Source organism: Myotis davidii, unplaced genomic scaffold (genome assembly GCF_000327345.1).
Source record: "Myotis davidii unplaced genomic scaffold, ASM32734v1 scaffold94, whole genome shotgun sequence".
Classification (NCBI taxonomy): Eukaryota; Metazoa; Chordata; class Mammalia; order Chiroptera; family Vespertilionidae; genus Myotis; species Myotis davidii.
The window spans coordinates 1,011,373-1,035,075 of record NW_006285313.1 but is presented as its reverse complement, the minus strand read 5'-3'; the positions used below and the strand labels follow the sequence as shown (position 1 = coordinate 1,035,075).

Sequence of the window (23,703 nt, the reverse complement as noted above, 5' to 3'; positions counted from 1 at the left end):
TTCCTACAGGGACCTCCCCGAGTCCCAGCTGAGCGGGAGCTCCGGTTTCAGCTCGCCAGGCTCTCCCATCCTCATCGGAGGGAACCACCTTCAGCGACAGAGCTAAACGTCAGCCCAAACCTCTCCTCTCTGCTGCCTTAACCCTTGTGGGGCCGGGGGAGGTGTGGCCACGCCACTGGGAAACTCAGGCTGGGGCTGGAAGGGACTGCTGCAGGGAAGCTGGGAGGGGAGGGGGGGGGGCGGGGAGCAACCCAGGTCCTGCTAGGCTCCCTGGCCAGGTTGAGAGAAGGGGACCGCTGGCAGGTCAGGGGTGGAGGGATGGGGCAGAGGTAGGCGGGGCTGTAGGGCAGCTAAGGTGAGTCCTGAAGAATAAAATCCAGCCACCCTGGGCCACTCTTCCTCTTTTTTTATGCCCCTATCCACTCCCTCACATTTATGCCCCTACCCACTCCCTCCTCCCCACCCCCATCGCCACCCCCACAGTAGCCTGGGATGGAGGCTCCCCTGCCTGCCATGTGAGTGTCTTTGTGGGAGGAGGCACTGGTGATGGAAGGAGAAAGGGAGCCAACCCCTACCTCACCCCTCCACCTCTATCCCTTCTATCATTCAGGTCCAGGGCAGTGGGGAGGTTTCCCTGAGCTGGGGGAGCTTGACCTGGGGACTGAGAGAGAAGTAGAGTCTCAATCCATGGAGGGGATAGGAAAAGCTTTCTAGAAGGAAAGACTAAATTTGGCCAGCGCCACTAGGAAATAATGATTGTTTACAAGTTTATATAACAATTTATATTTATTCTTTTCCCAAAGAATCCATGGCAACATATATCATGAAAATATGTGTGAGCCCAGCTGGTATGGCTCAGTGGTTGAACATCAACCCATGAACCAAGAGGTCACCGGTTTGATTCCCAGTCAGGGCATATGCCCAGGTTTCCAGCTCGATCCTCAGTAAGAGGTGTGCAGGAGGCAGCCATGGATGTTTCTCTCTCATATCAGTGTTTCTCTTTCTCTATCTCTCTCCCTTCCTCTCTTTCTAAAAACAATAAAAACATTTGAATTTTTAAAAAATGCGAGTTAAAGATTTATATATATACTAGAGGCCCCGTGAACGAAATTCGTGCATAGGTAGAATCCCTAACCCTGGCCAGAAATCAGGGCCCATCTGTGGGGCTACCAGCGGGGCAATTGGTGGCCCCTGCTGGCACTCGCCTTGGCCGGCCTGGCACTGCCTGCTCGCTGGCCCCACCTCAGCCACCACCACCAGTTGCCTCCCTCTGCGGGGCGACTGGGAGGGCGATCGCGACCCCCACTCCCCCACTCATACCCGCCTTGGCTGTTCTGGGGCCTGTGGGCTGGGGGCAGCTCCTGCATTGAGCATCTGCCCCCTGGTGATCAGTGCACATCATAGCAACCAGTTGTTTCACTGGTTGTTCCACCATTTGGTCAATTTGCATATTAGGCTTTTATTATATAGGATATGAACAAAAGCCAACCTGAAAGGATAGACAATATGTCTAGTTTGGATGTGGCAAAGAGCAGGAAAAGAGGAAGAGTTTGGCCCGGGGTGGTTGGATTTTATTCTTCAGTTAATGGGGGATTGGCAATGCAGGAGAAGTGGGTGCTGGGCCCAAAGTAAAGTGCTAGGAAGAGAGTGTCACCCTGATATCCAGACTGAGGGATGGAGCAGGCCAAGACTGGCAGAGAGAGAGCAACTAACTGAGCCTGTGGACGAAGGCCTGGAGTAGGGAGTAAGCAATGGGAATGGAGGGGAAGAACTTGAAGAAGGTGGAATCCCCTGGGCCCAGGACAGCCTGCATGGGCAGGGGCCCTGACACAGGTGCTCCTCTGGGGGAGAAATTCCTAAATCCCAGCCCTGCACCTGAGCCCAGTGCAGTGAAGTAACTGAGAGGACGAACTCAGCAGTCAGGGACCTGGGTTCAAGTCCTTGATTCACCACTTTCTGACTACCAGACCTTCAGCAGGCTAAGTTCCTCTCTGAATCTCTGTTTTCTCATCTGTAAAATGGAAATAATTATCAAACCCACTTTGTAGACTGTTGGAGGGATCTGATGAGGTCATGTCCATAGGCCTTTAGCCAAGGGGCCTTGCTCATAATACATACTTGATGAATATTAATCATTATCTGAATTACCTTCCCAAGACTGACCCTAGAGAATTCCCATGTTATGAGCCTCCTTCCTCACCCTCAACTTCCAGGAGTAACTTTCCATCCAGGTGAAATTTGTTTAAAAAAGCACCAGGAGTAGCCTTAAAAGTGGGGGCTATACCAAAGGGCAGCAAATCTAAGCAGTGGAGGGCAGAGGTTATAGAGGGGAGCTTTACTTGGAGGGTAGTCAACCAGCCCTAGTCCTTTGGTGATGGGAGTGGGGAGGTGACTTAGTTTCCTAACAAGAATGGGTATTACAGCCTCTTAAGAGTCTGTTTCTACCATCAGCTGACAGTTCCACTTCCTTTTTCCCTTGTCTTCTGTGGTCCCTATCCACACACACAACCTCATCTCTGCAGCAAATATACCCCATCAGGGTGAGGCCCAGGTGATGAGCCTGACTGGCTGCTCCCTGAGGAAGTCCCTGGTGCCAGGTGTTTGCCTCTGCAGGCTTATGGGCCTGGGTACCAGCCCTCGCTTCTCTTCCTGGGCTGTCCTACCCACAGGAGTCATTGGTTCCTATTGGGCAGTTGCACTCCTTTGGGTTTGCAAATTTCCTGGGGTTCTGGAACCTGGAAGGGAATTTTCCAGAAGGAATGAGACACTTTTCCCTGGGGACCTCAAGGCATCATCTTGTTGAACTTTACAATAAACCGGGGCTGCTAGAGGACGAGGGAAGCTACTATGACTATGACACAGAAAAGGGCACAGTTTGCCAGAGGCCATGCAGCCCTGCACCAATTCAGCTTCCTCTCCTCCCATCATGGTCAACTCAATTTTTCATACCAATAGAGTTTAGTTCTAAATCCAGTGTTCTTAACCTAGGTTTCATGAAGTCTATTGGGAGGGAGTTTTTAGAGGGCCTCTGAACCTTTGGAAATTATAGGCAAGCATTTTGCATGTTTGTTTGTTTGTATTTTTTTTGGAGTAAGAGGGAGCCATAGCCTTCTTCAAGGGGACCTGCAGCTCCCAACTTAATGATTGATCTTCATAAGTTGATACTGAAAATTTGACCAAATATTTGTTGAATTTTGGGGAAGTCATTAATTATATACAATTATTGAGTCTAGGCCAGTGGTCGGCAAACTCATTAGTCGACAGAGCCAAATATCAACATACAACAATTGAAATTTCTTTTGAGAGCCAAATTTTTTAAACTTAAACTATATAGGTAGGTACACTGTTATTAACTTAATTAGGGTACTCCTAAGCTTAGGAAGAGCCACACTCAAGGGGACAAAGAGCTGCATGTGGCTCGAGAGCCGCAGTTTGCCGACCATGGGTCTAGGCTATAAACTGCACAATGGGTATTGGAGAATCTCCCCCCTAGCACACACACACACACATACACACCCATTTTTATATTTCTACCTTAAGAGCATTTGCTCTGAATCACATTGCTAGTGTTGAATCTAGCTGGACCACTTACTACCTGTGCACACCTGGGCAGTTATCTCACCTTTGATGGCCTTAGTTCTTTCATCTGTTAAGTGGGAAGAATAATGGTACCTGCCCAAATAGGATTGGATAAAGAGCTCCAATAGTGCCTACACACTCAGTAAACATTAGCTATTTTTTTATGGCTATCTCTCCCTCCTGCCCTCACCTTCTACACCTACTTCTGGGAGAAATAAATCGCTAGAGAGGCCATGGGTGTAAAAAAGCAATGTGTCATACTGGGAAGTAGGGAATGATACCTGGAAGTAAGAATTATTTACTTAAAATCAGTACTGAGAAATCCACAATTGGCGGTAGTAGATGGAGTCAGGCCACTCATTTAATTACAAGTCACAATACCCACAAATTTTTTCATGAAAAGAAGAGGCACTTAACAACACCTGTACCTTTTTCAGTGCCACCAGGAAGGCTGGTTGTATGTGAACACACAGAAAGAAACAGCAGAGAAGGCTGTCCTGTGAATACCAACAGCTCCCCATTCTTCAAGCCACAACTTGGGCAGATCAGCCGCTGAGCAGCAACCATACAGTGAGTGGGAAAGCCGGAGGAAAGAGCTGGGTGGAGCTGGTCTGCAAACCTGAGAGGGGCATCCCAGACTGCTGGCAATTAAGTTTGGTTTCCATCAGTTACACAAAACACAAAGTTCAAGTCAACCAGGGCCAGAGATGGAGAAGGGTCGGTCTGTGGAAAGACAAAGGGCCCTTCCACCAGAGCCTGCTGTAACCGGCCCCACCAGGGACGTCTCCAGCTCTAATAAATACCGGCTGTTCACCTACACAACAAGCAATAATGTTCTGCCTCCAGGTCTGGCTCAGCTCCACTCTCTTTCCACTGGGAGCCAGGCAAGGGGGTAGGTGCGTCTGTGGTTCTTTCTCTGGCCACATTCTTCTGGCTCTAGGTCATTCTTCATGCAAATTGCTGAAAGCCAGTGAGCCTCCCTCCTTCATAGTCCGTGTGCTCCTGAATCACTCGGGGCGGGGGGTGGGGGGACCTGCTCTTGACTTCCCTATGTATATTTATAAACTTCAACTTAATACAAAATGTTGTCAGTTCTGCAAATGAACTGCAAAGCATTTCAAAGAACACTGGCAACAACAACAAAAAAATCTGACCAGAATCCAAGTGTCTAGCTGAAGAGGTACATGCAGTTGAGCCATTTTGGGTGATGAAGGAAACAAAAAGTAGGGTAACTCCATGAGAAGGCATCAGGGTACAACAGCACAAAGACACTGTGGTCAACAGGCCCCGGGACAGATCAAGGCTCTACTACCCACCAGCTGTGTGAACATGGGCATGTTCGTTGGCCTCTCAGAGACTCAGTTTCCTCAACTGTAAAAAAGAGGTAATGACTACCTTTTAATGTTGGTGAGGAGATTAAAATGAGGCTAGCGTATATATGGCAGCTCAATCAATGTTGACTATTATTATAACTATCAATGAATATATAATCTTAGAGTTTTTCAAAAAACCCTCCTTTCAGGTATTTAACAGAAATAAAACTTAATAGGTACCATTTTCCTTGGGTCCGGTGATGTAAGTTAGGTTAGGTTCCTATAGTGAAACAGATGCCCCTCTGAAAAAATATATTTACTTGTATATTTATGCTTCCATTTGGAGGTCTAGGTAGAGTGTGCATTTGTTTGAAGACAAATTGAGAGGACCCTGTCCAGGTATTAAAAAAAGTATTCTGACATTTGTTAAAGACAATAAGGAAGACTTTAGTCAAGGGACCACTGCAATGGGATGCTGTGGTAGGGGAATGAGATTGGGCCTAATTCTGAAGATAATAAGGAAAAGTCGGAATTTACAGCCAAGGAGGAGGATGGGATCAGTGGGTGGGAAATTACTAACAGGAAACATTAAGGGTAAGGGGGCATTCTGGCTGAACTGATTTGATAGGATTCTTGACGAAAGCAGGCCAGGGTGATCAGGTATCCTAGGAGATGTGCAGTGTAAGGAATTTGATCAGATATCAAGGGTAATCAGACATCAATGATTGGGGACTTTCACTAAGCTGATTTAGCAAGACTTTAACTCTTGAGAACAAATCCTACTTGAACAAAGGCTCAGAGAATCTTGACTAAAGTTGAGTTAAGAAAAGAGTGTTTGTCACAGGGCTCAGAAAATCTCCCGCACTGCACTACTGTCTGTTTCAATGCTGCCACCTGTTCACTGGGATAAATAAGATCCTATATAATAAAAGCCTACTATGCAAATCAACCAAGTGGCAGAACGATTGGTTGCTATGATGTGCACTGACCACCAGGGGGCAGACACTCAATGCAGGAGATTACCACAGCCTGCAGGCCCCAAGCCAGCCAAGGAAGGTGCCAGCAGGGGCCCCTGATCACCCCACCAGTCACCCCACAGATGAGCCCTGATCACCGGCCAGGCCTAGGGACCCTACCCATGCACAAATTTCATGCACTGGGCCTCTAGTTTGTATATGAAGCAACTGGTCTCCTTCTATGGAACCTCCTTCCATGTGCTAAAGGAGAAAGTAAAAAACTTACCAAGTAAAAAATCATTCATTCACTTATTAAGCACAATTTCCTGCATATCTACTATGTGCCAGGCATCCTTTCAGGCCCTTAGAGTATGTCTGTGAACTACACCTGTGTGTCCAGGATTTACCTTGTGGATTTACAGACCAGATAGCACTGAGACACTGAGCAAAAGTAATGAGCAACACAAGTGAGGGGAGAATGTTCTGGGAGCATGGAATGGGGGGAAGGGAGCAATCTTATCTGAGCAACAGAGAAGCTTCCTTGAGGAAGTGGCATTGAACTTTAGAACCAAAACAAAAAAGGGAAGGGAGAGTAGAGAACAGTGATGAGGAGGGCCATGTAATACAGAGTCTGGAGATGTAGGCAGGCCTTGAAGACCATGAACTTTATTCTGTAGGACATGGGAAACAATCTGAGGACCAGCTTCAGAATCCAATTTGTCCTCAGACTCAGCTCTCTTGGCATCCTGCATCCAACAGAATGGAGAGAAGTGGCATGGTGTGAGAGGCACTGAGGAGGTACAAAGTCGTTATGGTGTACGTGGGAGGTAGCAATGAGAGCAATCAGATATGACTCCCACTTGATGACCAGGTGGATATTGGGGAGTGCATGGTGGCGTGCTGGAGGAGCCCCCTCCATCTCTCTCTCTCTCAGATCCCTCACCCTGGGAGCAGCCAGCTGCCATGCTGCGTGAGCAGCCTCAGGGAGAGTCTCACATGGAAAGGAACTGAGGCTCCTGATGACAGTTCTATGGATGAGCTTGGGCGCACATTCCCCTGCCCTTCCGATGGCTGTGGCCCCAGCCTGCAACTTGACTACAGCATCATGTGAGTGCCCCAGCCAGAGCCACCAGCCCAGCTGCGCCCAGGTTCCTGGCCCACAGGAAATGGGTGAGATGATCAATTGTGTTGTTTTAAGCTGTTACATTTGTTACACAGAAATAAATTACTAATATAAAAAATTTCTGAATTGGGCAATCTGAGTTAGAGGAGGCAATAAAACTGTCTGTACCTTGGTAAACAGGCAGCCAGACGAAAACTGCTAGCTGGCCACAGTTTAAGACTCAAAACAGTGAGAAATGTGGCCATCACAGGGAGGAGGCTTTCAGCTGTACGTACAACAAACCCAATTCCTGGGGCTGGAACAACAAGGAATTTTATTATCATATAGAGCAGTGGTCGGCAAACTCATTAGTAAATAGAGCCAAATATCAATAGTATCACGATTGAAATTTCATTTGAGAGCCAAATTTTTTAAACTTAAACTATATAGGTAGGTACATTGTTATTAACTTAATTAGGATACTCCTAAGGCTTAGGAAGAGCCACACTCAAGGGGCCAAAGAGCCACATGTGGCTCACGAGCCACAGTTTGCCGACCACTGGTATAGTGCAACAAGTCTATAGGTAGGGTGGCTCTAGCATCCATAGCTCAACAGTAGTGCTAAATACTCAGATCCAAAATATGAGATATGAAATGTTAGCTACTAGTAAAATATAAAATAAGCAAAGGAGAAATTGAAGCAAAGTGTTAGCATTTATTTATCTTTGAGGCAAGTGCATCAGTATCTTTTGTCTGGACTTTTTTGTCTGTTTGGATTGTTTACAATTATATCTATATTTTATAGTGCTATAAAGAAATAGTTACAAGGAGATGTAAGGGGGGCATGTAGAGAAATATCTTCTAATAGAGAAGACAAACATTTATTCTTTAACATGAGAAAATATTGTATTTCTCATGTGTCAGTCACATTGTTGGCAATAAGGGGGCATAATGAACAAGACAATGATTCCTGTTTGCATGGAGCATATGCACTACTGGGCAAAGATCTGTAATAAACAAATCAAGAAGGAAGGACCAGGTGGTGAGAGTGCTATGCTAGCAATGAAACGGAAGTCTGCTAGAGAGTGGCTGAGGGAGGTACTTCAGTTTGTGGAATCAGGGCAGGCCTCTCTGGGAAGGTGACATTTACACTGAGACCTGAAGTAAAGTACCATGGGAGCCAGGAAAGGGTGTTCCAGGCAGAGGGAACAGCTCATGCAAAGGCTCTGAGGTGCGAATGAGCTGAGTGTGTGTAAGGAACACAAAGAGGCCAGTGTAGCTAAGCCTGTAGCAAGTATATAAACAACTCCTTAAACATGAGGCAAATGAAAGGAGCCAGGAGAAAATGGGTTGATCAAGTGAATTCATTCCAATGCCACAGGACTTTGGGGCATCGGGAGATCCTTTGAGAATCTAGTCAAAAGCTATGGGCCATAGAAAAATAAACACATACTGATTTTTGCTTGCAATTTGAGGATATGTGTTGACCCTCTGAGCCTACCCAGAAATGACCTAATTCCAGCATGTGAACTGAAAGCATGTTATTCCCAGTCCAGGACAGGGCAGCAAGGACACTAGTCATTCCTACCAAGCGCAGGACTCCTCTATAGGTAATATTTGCACTAGAGCTCCTACTGTAGCAGTCTGGCATCTCTGACCCAATCCCCCTTTGTGACCCCCTGCTTCTCACAGTGCCAGACCTGCATGGAGAGCAGTCTGAAGGCGCTTCCTGCCTACTCTTGCCCTCTCTCCCATTCATCTTTCACAGACATTAGCATCAATAATTAGGTCTTGCACTTCTAACTCTGCTTGGTGTCTGCTTCTTAAAGGAACCACCCAACACAATTGGTACCAGGAATGATAAAAAAGAAGTGGTAATAAGAAGAATTCCTGTCACAAGGTGGCAACCCAATGGATAAAAACTTGACAGGTGGCTACTTAAAAGAATATCCTGGTGGAGGGGAATGCCCTGCTTGGTATGATGATTCAGGCCTTTGAACATCATAGAGAAACAACACATATAAGGACAGTAAGAAATAGCTGGGTTCTAAGTTTAGTTGCTGCCCTACTGAGGGATAATAAGAAACTAAGGACAATTAATAGTCTTAAAAACCAAGTGTGAAAGCCAGGGGGGTCTCTTTGGTTGCTCCTGCAGTAGAAGCATGGACACAGTGGAGGAGCAAACTCAGACTCTGATATTTATAGTCACCAGGCTTCAAAGAGTGTTGAATACCCAGTCAAGGCAGGTCTACTATGTTAAAACCAGTGCCTTGGCTGGAAAAAGTTTAACTCCTGAACATGAGACTGAGTCATCTGGATCGATGCCCCCAAATATTGTGATTCCATTGACTTCCCTGAATCTTCCCTACAGAGATGGCTCACTTGTCCCTATTAAGAACTAGAACTGGTTCCCATGGGAAGATACAGCATGGACCTCTCCACTTAAAGAGAGCAAGTGTCCTCCTCAAGACTTCCTCCCAAATCTGTCCTGGCTGCCAGGCCAGTAACCAGGGTTAAATCCCAGCCTAATCCCAGTTTAGGAAGTGCTGGGTCTGATCAGGAAAGAAAGAAGCAATCCCCAGTGAAGCTGCACGAATTCGCTAGCATGTTCCAGCAGGAGGAATTGGATTTTGAGCGTGCTTGATCAAGGAGTACAGAACATAAGAATGGATCGGCAAGAGTTCATTTACTTGGAAGTATTCTTTAGGGACATGGGCTATACACCCTAGCAAGAAACCTAGGGTATGTGCAAGTGTGCTGTTAGTTAACTCTTAGAAACCTGGAGAAAGCAATAGCCCATCCTGACCCAAGTGGTAATGCCCGAGATGCCACAGAGATGGTGGGATTAAATGGCTCAGGGAAGTAGGCACGCTGGATTGGATGGATATATTATGTAAGGGCAGAAGATCCATCAGAGATTTTGTTCCATGGAAGGACACAGAGAACACACTGTTCATCAAGGCATCAGGACTAGGCTGACCACTAAGCCATTCAGTGGTGGCTTTCCTACAGGCTAAGGTTGACTGTAGGAGATAAGTCACAGGACATGGTCTACTCACAGCCCAGGGAATGATGAGGACTTGAAGAAATAGAGTCCAGGTGATGGTATTTAACTACCATAAAAGGTGGGCCCTACAATTACCCTCAAAACCAGCTGACTTGAAGGGACATCCCAGGGGGCTTAACCCGAAAGGAGTTGTGAAGATGGTTAGTAGAACACATTCTCCTTAGGGAGAAAACAGACAGGTAGACAAGCAGGGCTGCTGCTTAATATAATCAATCAAAAAGAGCAAGAATGATGAGCAGGACGCTGAGGGTGGTAACCCCAACAGTAAGTCATGAACTTTGCTCAATTCCTAGACCTGAGTCAGTTTTCATACCAAGAACTTGTTGGCTACAGAGACAAATGGAAGAACAGCAACATCACGTCAAGTATATAATATAATGATTCCTTTGACATTTCCCTAAAAAGACATACAAAGACATGCATCTTTCATCACTGTCACCAAGAATGAAATATGATGTCTGTCAGACCTCCCTGGGTTGGGTTCTGGAGACAGAACTTACTCAGATGACTGTGGACTGAGGAGAGAGAAACACACATACATTCTGAGGATTACTGGACACAAATGACATCGATAGCTAGAAACCTGAAATGGCATCATGCCCACCTGTTAGAGGCATATGAGAGCAAGTTAATAAAATGAGTCTTGGACAAATGCCAAGTTACAATGGGTCCAGTGAGGCCATGGACCCACCTAGTGATCATTTTTTCTGTTCTCCAAATATATAATTGGGATTGACATACTCAGTTGTTGAACTCCTACATGAGATCCTTGGCCCATCATAATAGAAAGGCCAAATAAACGCGTCTGAAACTGCCTTCCCCTTCCCAAGGTAGTGAATCAAAAACCATATCGCATTCCTGGGGAATGGTGGAGATTAATGCCACCCTCAAGAGTCTTTATGATGCAGCGGCGATGGCCTTTTTCATATATCCATATTTCAATTTAATTCACCAATCAGGTCCCTGCAGAAACCAGATGGATACTGGTAAAATGGCAGAAGACAATCACATACTCAACCAAGAAGTAGTTCCAATATGGCTGTCGGGTCATTCATGGTATCTTTGCTAGAGCAGCTTAAACATCCCAATCAGAGAAGAGACTCATGTGGAATGGACAATAATTTACGGTACTGTCCTAGGTCTCTGTTAATTCTCCTGCCCTCACAGAAGAAAATCTGGACCATCTGGACATCCTACAGAATATCACATCGAGTCATTACATCAGTGACAGAGCAGTACAGTAAAAGCTGCTAGCACACTGGAGGCCTTGGGAAAGCATCTCACTTCAGATGGTGGGAGATAAACCCGATGAAGACCCAGAGGCAGAGCACACTGCTAATGTTTTCAGGGGTCCAGAGATCAGAGGCATGCTGAGAAATACTGTCCAAAGTGAAAAACATATTGCTGCATTTTTCATCACCGCCACCAAGAATGAAATATGATGTCTGTCAGGCCTCCCTGGGTTGGATTCTGGAGACAGTACAGTCAACACCTAGCAATACTATTCCAGCCCATATGCCAGGAAATCTGAAAGGTAGTCAGCTTTGCATGGGGCCTGGAACAAGAAAGGAATCTGCAGTCAGTCCAGGCCTTGGTACAAATAGCTCTGCCATGGAAGTGAGGGCGATCTGGCTGTGACATCTGTCACCCCATTGATCAACAGGGTTGAATTCGGCTGATCTGGCTGGCTAGGCGGGTGTCCCCCTCTTTCCTCGCCGATCCATGTGCATCCCTCCCAACGCTGCATGGTCGGTCAAAGGGGACACCATTCCACCCAGAGGAGAGTATTGGTCTTCGGTCAAGAGTAGCTGCACTCCCCTGCTAGAACCTCCAAACAAGCTCTCAAATAGCCCTGCCACTTGAAGCATATGACCCACCAGGCCATCTGTTGTTGGAGATGTCAGTGGTGGGAAAGGATGAAGAAAGGACCTTTTAGCAAGCTCCAGTGGGAGAATCACAACATAGACCTCTGGGATTCTAGACCAAGGCCATGTCATCTACAGCATTTGCTTTTGAGGAACATATCCTAGAGTGTTAATGGGCCCTCATGGACATGGGATATTTGATTCTGTGGTATCAAATGACCATTAATATATAATTGCCCATCATGAGCTGAGTTCTATCAGACCCTCTAAGTCATAAAGTTACCCGAGACCATAGGCCATCCTAAGATGACACTGGTACATCCAGAATGGATCCCAAGTAGGACCAGAGGGCACAATCAGGCTTCATGAGTAGGAACCCCAGACTCCCATGCCATCCTCCATGGCTGCCCAGTGCCCCTCTCTCCACTTGCACCTATATCCAGCCATTGTGAGGGGCGTTTACCAATACAACAAGCTGAAGGAGAAAAATCCCACATGGAACATCTCGGAGTGTAAGCTCAAATGCAAGTGGATGCTGGGTGCATCAGAGAGCAGATTTGAATGACGGAGCTAAGGAAAGTTTTTCCAATGGGTAGAGCTCTGAGTGGTGCACCAAGTCATCTGCTTTGTGTGGAAGGAAAAGTAGCCTGAAGTGAGAACATATGTAACTCATGGACAGTGGTCAATGGCCTCACTGGCTAATCAGGAGTCTGAAATGAAAAGGACTAAATGAGTGGAGACAAGGAGGCCTAAAGTATAGGCATGTGTCTGGGCATATGGCAGTGGGCACTACGTATGACCAAAAAATGTGATCATGGTAGACAAGAAAGCATCTACCAAGGAAAAGTCACTTAAGTAGACAGTAGAAATGACTCAGCTGGGTGACATTAGCCAGTATTGCCATCAGCTACCCAAACTTGACATGAGGAGCACATGAACAGAATGGCCATGCTAGCAGAAATAGAGGTCACTTGATACAACAGCCCGGACTGCTGCTTACTGAGCCAATCAACGAACACCACCTCCAAATAACCTGTGGGCAACAAGGCCCAATCCTGAGCCCCTGATATGGCTCTATTCTGATCCAGTAGGACTGGGCCAGGGACCTGAGATTTTATATTTCTAACAAAAACCCAAATAATGCTAATGATACCAATGATACTATGTATTATAGTTTGAGGAGGAAGAACTTAAAGGAGCAGAAGTTACCTCCTCTAAGGTCATAGGCTGGACTATTGATAGAGGGGAACGTTCTTTCAATAGACTCTCTAGGAGAGTCAGGAAGATTTTGAGCAAGGACCACTTTTCCCCTTAGGCAGCAGCAGCAGCAGAGAAGTGCTGGCCCTTGAGAGCTGGCACCAACGATTTAGCCTGGCTTGATCCCTGGGAACACTTTTTGGGAATGAAGGGGTTACACTTTACTAAGGAACTTGAGGTAAGCAACAAGATGAACTGTGTTGCATACTGAGAGATTTAGGTCTTATAACAAAGTCTTCTCTTTCCTCTGCATTGCTGGCTTGACCTGAGGCCTCAAACTTTCCATCTTGAGTTTCCATGAGCTGCAACCGAATCGTAACCAGGAGAAGTGTGCTACTCTCCAAAGGCGTTAGAGGTTGGGAGGGATCTGGCAGGCACCCCCCTCCCCATAAATCCAAGCCTATGCAACAATATTCCAGCTTCCCTTGGGCTCTGTAAACCTATGTTAGTCCTTCTCCTTCATGTTGGGCCTCCCGGGGCCTCCGGACAACCATAAGTCAGGCTGGACCAGGGCCACATTCTCACCGGGCTGCTCACGCACGTCCCTCTGGTGGACTGGGCAAATTTACCTGTGATTTGGCATTGGGCCCCTTTTTTCTTATCATATTTCATTGGAAAATCTGATCTCATTTAAGGTTTGTGTTTCCACTTGTGTTTCTGGGCAGGTGACCAGTGGAATGCAGGCAGGGAAATGTAAACAGTTAATGAAATCTAACAGGGTCCACCCTTTCAGGGATATTCCATGCCTCCAACAAGTCCTGTCTCTCATATTTCCTTCCACGGCGCTCTTCCTCCTGGCTATGGCCTGGGTCTGTTCTCCATCACCATGGTGAGCGCCTCAGGGAAACACAGGTGTCTGCAGTCATTAGAAATTCAAATCCACCTGCTGTACCATGTGCAAGAAGAAGGGCAACTGGGGGTCAGCCGGGATGTGATGGGTGAGGGGTGGCTGTCTGGCCCTGAGCCCAGCGGGATTCATAAATCATGCTGGTTTCCAGAGGCAAGGAGCTCTAATGGGAGGCAGGTGAGAGGCCCACCTGCAGCCAGGAGGCTGGATGCTATTACACAGTGGCCCCAGGAGGCCTTGAAGGCGGGCGTCTGTGGTTCCTTACACCCTGGAAGCAATTTATGGCCCACGCCTGCTCTTTCTCTCTGTGTGTCTCTGTACATCGCCCCCTCCTCTGCTCCGACCCTGTCTCCACTCCCATTTTCTCTGCTTATTTCTTTTCTTTTTAAAATATATTTTATTGATTTTTTACAGAGAGGAAGGGAGAGGAATAGAGAGTTAGAAACATCGATGAGAGAGAAACATTGATCAGCTGCCTCCTGCACACCCCCTGGATGTGCCCGCATCCAAGGTACATGCCCCTGACCGGAATCGAACCCGGGACCCTTCAGTCCACAGGCCGACGCTCCATCCACTGAGCCAAACCGGTCAGGGCTGCTTATTTCTTTTTCTTTTGTTTTCCTTTCCTCTCCTCTCCCCCACTCTTTACGTGCAGTGAAGTAAGGCTTAAGAACCTAAGTATGAGGTCAGACAGGCACACCAGTTGTCCTGGGAAAGGGGAGTTTTCAGCACATGGCTGAAGCACATCAGGTCATTTGAAACCCAGGAATCCTGCCTGGAGGAGGCAAATAGGTCAGGGGCCTCCAGTGAAAGTACAAAGTGGTTTCATTTTGTCACTGTCCTCTGCTTCCACCCCTTCTCCACTTCAGCATCTGCTCACCTTTTCTGTCACCATGGACTTCCCCTCCCCAGTGAGGAGACATTTGGGGCATGCTGGCATTATTTTTGTCCCTCTAGTCCAGCCGTGGTTTTATGTAATGATGTTTACTTTGAATTTATATTAGTTCACACAAACACTCCATCCATGCTTTTGTTCCGGCCCTCCGGTCCAGTTTAAGAACCCATTGTGGCCCTCGAGTCAAAAAGTTTGCCCACCCCTGCTCTAGTCACAGGTCATGTGCAACCCACCCAACCTATAGGCTGCTTGCCTCTTAGCATCAGTCCACCCTTCCAAGTCTCAGTGGTCTTAAGGAAATATTAGATATATGTAAGTTCCCCAAACTCCCTAGGTACCAAAGACAGCGAGGCTAGAACTCAGTTCTCTGACTTAGCTGCCTGCCCTGGAAAACTTGCCTTTCTCCCTGGGCTCTGCTTCCTTTCAGCAGAGTGAAGGGTTGGACTCTGATCTCTAAGGTTTCTCTCACCTCTAACTTCAGTGGTTTATTCAATATGAATCTGAATTTCTCAGGTCTCTCTGGTCTGTAGCCCCAAACAGGTCACCGATTATAGCCATGTCCACACATCACTGGCTTTTGTCCATAGCATCCTAGAGGACATGGGTGCCCCATGAGATCTCAGCCTCTGGTGTCCCTAGTGTCCCCTGGAGATGTCTCCCAGCTGCTCACAAACCGTTCAGTTACCAGAGACACAATGCATCCAGTTGCAGCTGTTGGGTTTCTCTCTTCTCCCACCCCACTCACCCTCGGTTCCTGCATGAAAGCCCCTGAGAGCACAATGTGGCCTTGAAGCTGCTACTGATACGAGTTCACCGGCAATGTCCATGCTAGGGTGCTGCCTGCCACTCCTAGCTGCTGGGCCTCCAGGTGCCATCAGGTCCTGGCCCACCTGAAGTGAGGTGATGGCCCTCCTCCCCACTCACAGTCCTACCAGGTCACCCAGACCTCCAAAAGGGCCCGCTTGTGCCCCAAGGGTCACAGAGTCCACAAATAGGTCCTCATTCTTTCCCTCAGAAGCTTCCGTATTACAGGACCCAGACGCAATCCGTGTCTGACTTCATGGGGTCCTCCCCACCCTTTACCTCCCAGAGGGTGAGGAAGCCTCCCGCAAATCACTTTCTGGTGGTCCCCCCACCTTTTCTACAGACATGTTTGAATTCCATTTTTGGCTGAGACATGCCTCCTGACCCTCAACATACACACATATACGTATATATATATGCTTCTGTGATTTCCATCACCCTAGCAAATAGGATAAATCAAAGGAGTGCATGAGTGCGTGAGTGTGTGAGTGTGTGTGTGTGTGTGTGTGTGTGTGTGTGTGTGTCCTGAGAGAAAGAGGAAAGAACTAACCTCTCTGCTCCAAGTGGCTCATCCAGGGCGAGAAACCACAATCTTGGGTAAAAAGAGAGAATTTTCTTCCCCAACTCTTCCCCCAACACATTCTAGAAGCAGGACTTGATCTCCAATGAAAACCTGTGACAAAAAGAGCAACTGGTGACTTCTCAAACTCTGTACTTGGTGACAAATAAGAATCAAAGTGACAAGGGAATAAAATAGCATACTGTAAAGAAAGTAGTTTCTTGTGGTTAATGGAGGGACCTGGGAGCAAGAATATAGGCCAGATGCTCAGTCTGGAAAATCAGCATAGGCCTATTTTAAGAACGAATGAAAAGAGCCTTGTAAAAGGACAAGGTAGAATAACAGCTATTTTTCTCCCCCTAGGAATGGGAATTAAAAAGTGGTTACAAAGAGTGGAAATCCAGGATTCCGAGTAAAGAAACCTGGAATCTAGGCCTGACTTTATCATCTCTGCTCCCTCCTGACAACCCAGAGAGGACAGGTCAGACCATATGCTCCTGTGTATACATCTTAATAATTAATTAATTGATGACTCAATTATTTTCAATACAGACTTAGTTTAGAGAATCAGGAGGACATGTTGGTAGAGTTGAGCATTAAAGGATAAAGAGGATGAGACACTGGAGTGCTACATTAGTGATCCAGGTGATGTGACATGAGTAATACATTGGTGTTCCAGGCGATGAGACATTGGAGTGTGACATTAGTGTAATAGGTGATGAGACATGAGTGTTATAGGTGGAAGGAGCAGCACTTTCCAAGGCAAGCTGGGAGGAAACATGGTCTGTGTGAGGAACTGAAAAAAGACCAGTGCAAACTGGAGCTCAGAGAGCAAGGAAGCTGGTGAGGAAGGTAGGTCCCTGGGACCATGTTAAAGACTTCTGTACTTAGTCTTTTATAAAATACTAGAGGCCTGGTGCATGAAAAATTCATGCACTCAGGGTGGGGAGGGTCCCTCAGACTGGCCTGTGCCCTCTCAGACTCCGGGACCGCTCGGGGGATGTCCACCTGCTGGCTTAGGCCCACTCCCTGGGCGATCGGGCCTAAGTTGGCACTCAGACATCCCTCTGGAAGCCTGGGATCCCTCGGGGGATATCTGACTGCAGCTTAGGCCGCTCCCTCTGGGGAGTGGGCCTAAGCTGCAGTCGGACATCCTTAGCACTATTAAGGAGGCAGGAGAGGCTCCCACCACCGCTGCTGCACTCACAACCATCAACCCAGCTTGTGGCTGAGTGGAGCTCCCCCTGTGGGAGCGCACTGACCACCAGAGGGCAGCTCCAGCATTAAGTGTCTGCCCCCTGGTGGTCAGTGTGTTCAGCCCAGCTTGTGGCTGAGTGGAGCTCCCCCTGTGGGAGCGCACTGACCACCAGAGGGCAGCTCCGGCATTGAGCGTCTGCCCCCTGGTGGTCAGTGTACATCACAGCAGCCAGTCGTTCCTGGTTGTTCCGCCATTAGGGTTAATTTGCATATTTCCCTTTTATTATATAGGACTAGAGGCCCAGTGCACACTATTCATGCATGGGTAGGGGTCCTAGGCCTGGCTGGTGATCAGGGTCAATCTGTGGGGTGACTGGCAGGGTGATTAGTGTCCCCACTTGCACCCGCCTTGGCTGGCCTGGCACCACCCGCTCGCCAACCCCGCCCCCAGCCACCACCAGTACAGGCCTGCAGGTTGGGGGCAGCTCCTGCATTGAGCATCTATCCCTTGGTGGTCAGTGCACACCATAGTGACCGGTCGTTCCACCAGTTGTTCTGCCGGTCAGTCAATTTGCATATTAAGGTTTTATTATATAGGATATACTGATTTCAGAAAGGAAGGGAGAGGGAGAGACAAATAGAAACATCAATGATGAGAGAGAATCATTGATCAGCTGCCTCCTGCATGCCCCCTAACTGGAATCAAGACTGCAACCTGGGCACATGCCCTGACAGGAATTTGAACTTGACCTCCTGGTTCATAGGTTGATGCTCAACCATTGAGCCACACTGGCTGGCTTAAGTCTTGTGAAGTAGCCAGTCTTAAGTAGAAGCCAGTTTCTAAGTGTCCAATAATCTCCACCTCCTGACAGTTTTGTCCATGCACAGTCCCCACCTCTGAAAATATACCTGAGTTATCTATGTGACCTATAGCACATGGGAGAAGTGATAGTCCATCACTTTTGCAATCCTATATAATAAAAGGGTAATATGCAAATTGACCCTAATGGCAGAACTATGAGGATGACTGGTTGCTATGATGCTCACTGACCACCAGGGGCAGACGCTCAATGCAGGAGCTGCTCCCTGGTGGTCAGTGTGATCCCACAGGGGGAGCTCCGCTTAGCCACAAGCCGGGCTGCGGCTGCGAGCAAAGTGGGCTGCAAGTGAAGCGGCAGTGGTGGGAGCCTCTCCCACTTCCTCAGCAGCACTAAGGATGTCCACCTGCAGCTTAGGCCCGCTATCCCTGGGGGGAGCGGGCCTAAGCCACAGTAGAATATCCCCTGAGGGCTCCCAGGCTGCTAGAGCAGTGGTTCTCAACCTTCTGGCCCTTTAAATACAGTTCCTCATTCTGTGACCCAACCATAAAATTATTTTTGTTGCTACTTCATAACTGTAATGTTGCTACTGTTATGAATCGTAATGTAAATATCTGATATGCAGGATGGTCTTAGGCGACCCCTGTGAAAGGGTCATTTGACCGCCAAAGGGGTTGCGACCCACAGGTTGAGAACTGCTGTGCTAGAGGGATATCTGATTGCCAGCTTAGGCCTGTTCCCCCGGGGAGCGGGCCTAAGCTGGCAGGTGGACATCCCCCGAGGGGTCCCGGACTGTGAAAGGATACAGGCCAGGCTGAGGAATCCTCCCTCCTTCCAAGTGCATGACTTTTTGTGCATTGGGTCTCTAGTTAGATTATAAAAGACACTGCTATTTCCTTCTACACTTTCTTGGATCACTCACTCTGGGGAAAAACATGTCAGGAGCAGCCAGCCCTGTGGAGAGTCTCACTTGGCAAGGAACTGAGGCCTCTCACCCACAGCCATGTCCATGATCTCACAAGAAGATTTTCCAGCCCAACCAAACCTTAGGTTGACTGCAGCCCTGGCCGACACCTCAGGGTCAAGAGAGACCCTGAGCCAATCCATACACCCAAGCCACTCCCAGATTCCTAAACTTCAGAAAATGTGAGGCAATATGTTTGTTGTTGTCATATGTTACATTTTGGGGTAATCTGTTATATGGCAATGGATAACTAATACATATGAATAGCAGTAGAGTTAGAGTTGCTAATTGTGTGACTTTGAACAAGTCACTGAACCTCTCTGAACATCAATCTCTTTTTCCACCTATAAAATGGCGGGAGTGGACATGAGTAATAGAATGTTAACACAGGAAAAGATTTAGAGATAATCTAAGTAAGCCATGAACCCCTGAAGACAGACCAGTGGCCATAGATGAGAACACCGAATGACACAGGTCAGTGGCAGATGGGAGAGGGGTAATGTAAGAAGAGCCTACCATTTATTGACTACTTACCCTATGCCAGGCATTGCGCATGCATTATTATCTCATGTTCTCCTCCCATCTGAGTTAGGCACTAGGTTAAACCCATTTTACAGAAGCCAAAATGAAACACAGAGACATTAAGTCAACAGTAATCCCATCCTTCCATGTTTCGGAAAGCTGTGAAAAATTGGGGTCTAGAAATAATGGCTTAAAAAGGCAAAGCAGAAATCACCTGTTCCTCTGCCCTCACCTTGATTACTCTCCACATCACCCCCATCAGCATCCTCTAGAAAATTATCCCAGCCAGGCAATCCTCTCAAAATGGTCCTACCTACCGCCTGGGCACAAATTTCAAATTTTCACTCCACTTTACTTAGGAGTCTGGGGGTATGTGCCATCAATGCTGGTGGGATTTGGTATCCATGGTGTAGGCCAAACAGCAGCCACCCAGATGTCTTCCACATCATTCCTTTCCCGACACAGCCCTGAAAATACAGCCACTGAGAGTTTCCCCAGGCTCCGTGGAATTTGGGGGTCTTTGTTCCCGCTTCTGGAAACACATCAACCTGCCAATTCTGGTGAAGGGGTCTACGACAATGCTCTTGGCTTTCACCATTGTTTCTGACACAAGCACTAGTAACTCTTTCTTAGTTTTTAAATCTCATTCTTCAGAGAAGATAAATTAACTATACAAGTATGTCATGAAAACCGGCTTGGCAAGCATGGTCTGCTGGAGAGGAGCAGGGATTGCTTTATTTTCCATGATCTCAGTGTAAAATAAATAGATTTATCTTAGATGTTCATGTAAGGTCATCAGGAGCACAGTGATTTAAACCGTGGCCCTTGGCTGACTCGAGTCCAGAGCATGATCTAATCAGGCCTGGAATTCTCCAAGAAAACAGGGAAGGAAAAAAAAAACAGCTGGCCTGGAAATGTGGGTTTCAACGTTATCTCAGCACAAGGAAGTTTTCCCTTTCTGCTCAAGCCTCCTGGGAACCCTGCAAAGCCAGCCTGATGCGCAACATTTTTTAAAGTTTCTTTGTTCTGTTAACAGTGCGTGAGGTTAAGTCTGAGCAGACCTGGCCCTCTCCCTTCTCCCTCTCCCGACAGGCGCAGACCTTCCTGACGTGATGGCTTTGCTCGGGAATGTTGGTAGCTGAGCAACCTTGCACAAAGCATTTAACCCCCTTGAGCGCCCCCTTTTCCTCATCTGTGTGGCTGCAATCAGAACCCACAGTTCTGATTGGCCATTCCATGTAACCTATCATTCTGTCAACTCTCTCAACTTCTGGGAGGTAATACTGCTTTTGTGAAAATTAAATGAGATGACGGATGTGAAGTGATTAACATGTTGCCAGGCACATCCCACCCCAGTCATTTGATAGAGAAGCAGTACAGTGATCGAGGGTGTGAGCGCCAGAGTTGAAGATGCTGCATCTGAGACTTGGCTCCATCACTTACCAGCTCTGGGCAGGTTACTTGGCCTCTCCGTGCCACAGTTTTCTCATCTGTAGAGTGGGCTAGTAATGATGCGGACCCGCTGCCTCGCAGGGTTGTCATGAGGATGCTGCAATGAGATAACGCTTAGAATAGTGCCCAGGACATAACAAATAGTAAATGTTAGTTATGACTACAATGACTTTGGAATAATGAAAATAACAATCACAGCTACGCTTACTAATATTACCTCCCAGAAGTATTTAGGGTTCATTGATTATTAAGCAAACAAATCACCTCTGGTTAACTTGTAAAGAAATTTTTAAAGATGTATTGGGTGGCTCTAAGAGTTGGCAGAATCAAAGTTACATGGAACGGCCAAGCTTTGGAAGGAACCAGGAAGCAGGAGTCAGGAGCGGCCCCAGGTAAGTCACAGGAACTGATGAATAGTACCTTCGAGGGGTTGCGCTGAGAAGGAATTAGCTCCACTACCTTAGAGCCTCCCTCCAAAGAAGGGTGTGCACTTTGATATACCAATCAAGACCAAATCCAATGGGCGTGGTAATTAGTCAAAGGAGAACCTAGATACCACCAAGAGCAGAGGCTGGGATACTGGGTGAGAGAAACTACTGATGCCAGCTACAATTATGACCGCATATCAATATTTAGCAATATCAATTATTTATAATAATTACAGTGGTTGATGCTAATATGATTAGTCATTCAGGAAAGGGCAAAACCAATCAAAATGACAGTCTGTGAATATCTAGACCTGAACTTCATGAACACTGCGATTCCTAGCTAATCAGAGTAGCCACTGGACTAGAACCATTTTCATTCCCTTTTGGGAAAAAAAATTAAGTTTTTCCCAAAATACTTTTATCTTTCGGAAAAATTATAACTTCCCCATGATAAAAGGAAGACTATAATTTCTGACCTGCTTTTTAAATGTATAACACTGTACCAAGCACTTGGCATATTTTATCTTACTAATTGTATTGCCAGGCTCACCATCCGTTAAATAAAGTTTAATGGAAACAATAAAGATAAATGTTGAAGTCATCATTTTTATCACTGTTAATAATTAATACCTTTAAACAGTGAACTGGCCATTCAGTTCTCCAGGACACACCACGAAAGCCACGCACCTTCTTGCCCTGGAAAATGCTCCCTGGAGTTGCCGGTGTGAGAGGCAGTTCAAACACCAATTGATGCCTGCAGTTCATAAGTTCTGGCCCCGTCACGTATCTGTGGCAAAACAGGAGAAACAGATGCTCACGGGGACAACGCATGTTTGTTGAATTATGAAGTGATTCAACGCTCAGGACCCCCAGGTGCTGTGACAGCACTAAAACATGCTTGGGGGTAATGCACTACTTCTTAAAATAGCCTGACTTCCAGAAACTGCACTGCTGTTGGACTCTCTAGCTTAATCCATTCAGGGCTCAGCTTCGAAAGCGGTGTTTGTGTTCTGTCTTAATGGCGAGCCTGCAGCTATGGAAAGGCAACACAGTCTCCTTTGGGTTAGAAATCTCTGGGTGCTGTTGTAAAGACCTGGGGCAGGTGATCAGCGGTCCCATGTTCTCTGAGCGGTCCCATGTTCTCTCTCCAAAACTGAGTTTCGGCAGTCCTGGAGCCTACCTCTTTGAGTCTCTCTACTCTTTTGAGAGAGCGACTCATTATGAAGAGTGTATTGCAAGCTATTTTCCTTGGGGTGATGATGTGTTTGCACTGACCTTTCTCTCCTCCAGTGACATTTCTGTTGTGCCCAGCAAACATGGCTGCATACCAAGAGTAAGTGGACTGAGTTCTTTGCTGAACTAAGTGTGCCTGGGAGGACTCACCACCCCCTCCCCCACCCCGCCCTATTCCTTGGCCTCCTTAATCACGCCCAAAGGAAGACAGAGTGGGAGGCACTGAGAATCTACCCATCAGAACAGACCACACAGGCCACAGGGAGGGATGCAGTCATCAGTCATTGAGAGACCAATGGAACGCACTTTGGAAAGTCTTATTTTATAATGGCTTTGGAACCATGTATTAAAGAAGAATTATCCAGGAGAATTCTCTCTCCAGCCTCCCTGGGGATGCATGCTTGGTACTAAAGGACTTGCACAGGCCCCAAGTCTTGTCTAAAACACCCTGAGGGCACCGCGAGAGGAAAGGGGGTGAGGCCGTGCACACAAACTTACTCTAGTTAATCATTTTGCGAGAATTTTAATGCTGCACCTTTCTCCCTCATTTAGAACATCTCTTCTCACAAGGGGAGTGTTGGAAATCTGATCATCTAACCCACACTAAAGCAGCTGGGCATGAAAAAGAACCGGAGGGGGAGGGCAATGCCTAACTTGAAAGTATAATAGTAAGAAAACAACCGCCAATGCTTCTGGTTGGGCACTAACTATGTGAAAATGCTTGACTTGGCAGGTCCATAACTATCTTAAGAGGCAGGTGCTATTAACTTCCTCATACAGAGGAGCAAGTGGATAAGGGTCAGAGAGGCAACGATTTGTCCAAGGCAAGCCCAGCAAGAGATAAA

General features: G+C 47.1%; 1 long non-coding RNA gene across 1 annotated transcript; it reads right to left on the bottom strand.

Annotated features, from left to right (window-relative positions):
- Positions 1-6,353: 6,353 nt before the first annotated feature.
- On the bottom strand, positions 6,354-22,413 carry LOC107181883. Its single transcript, XR_001512593.1, has 4 exons — positions 22,256-22,413; positions 21,189-21,294; positions 16,236-16,358; positions 6,354-6,638 (listed from the first exon to the last, which is right to left on the bottom strand). It is a non-coding gene; the product is annotated as an uncharacterized LOC107181883 (long non-coding RNA).
- Between the last annotated feature and the right edge of the window lie 1,290 nt (positions 22,414-23,703).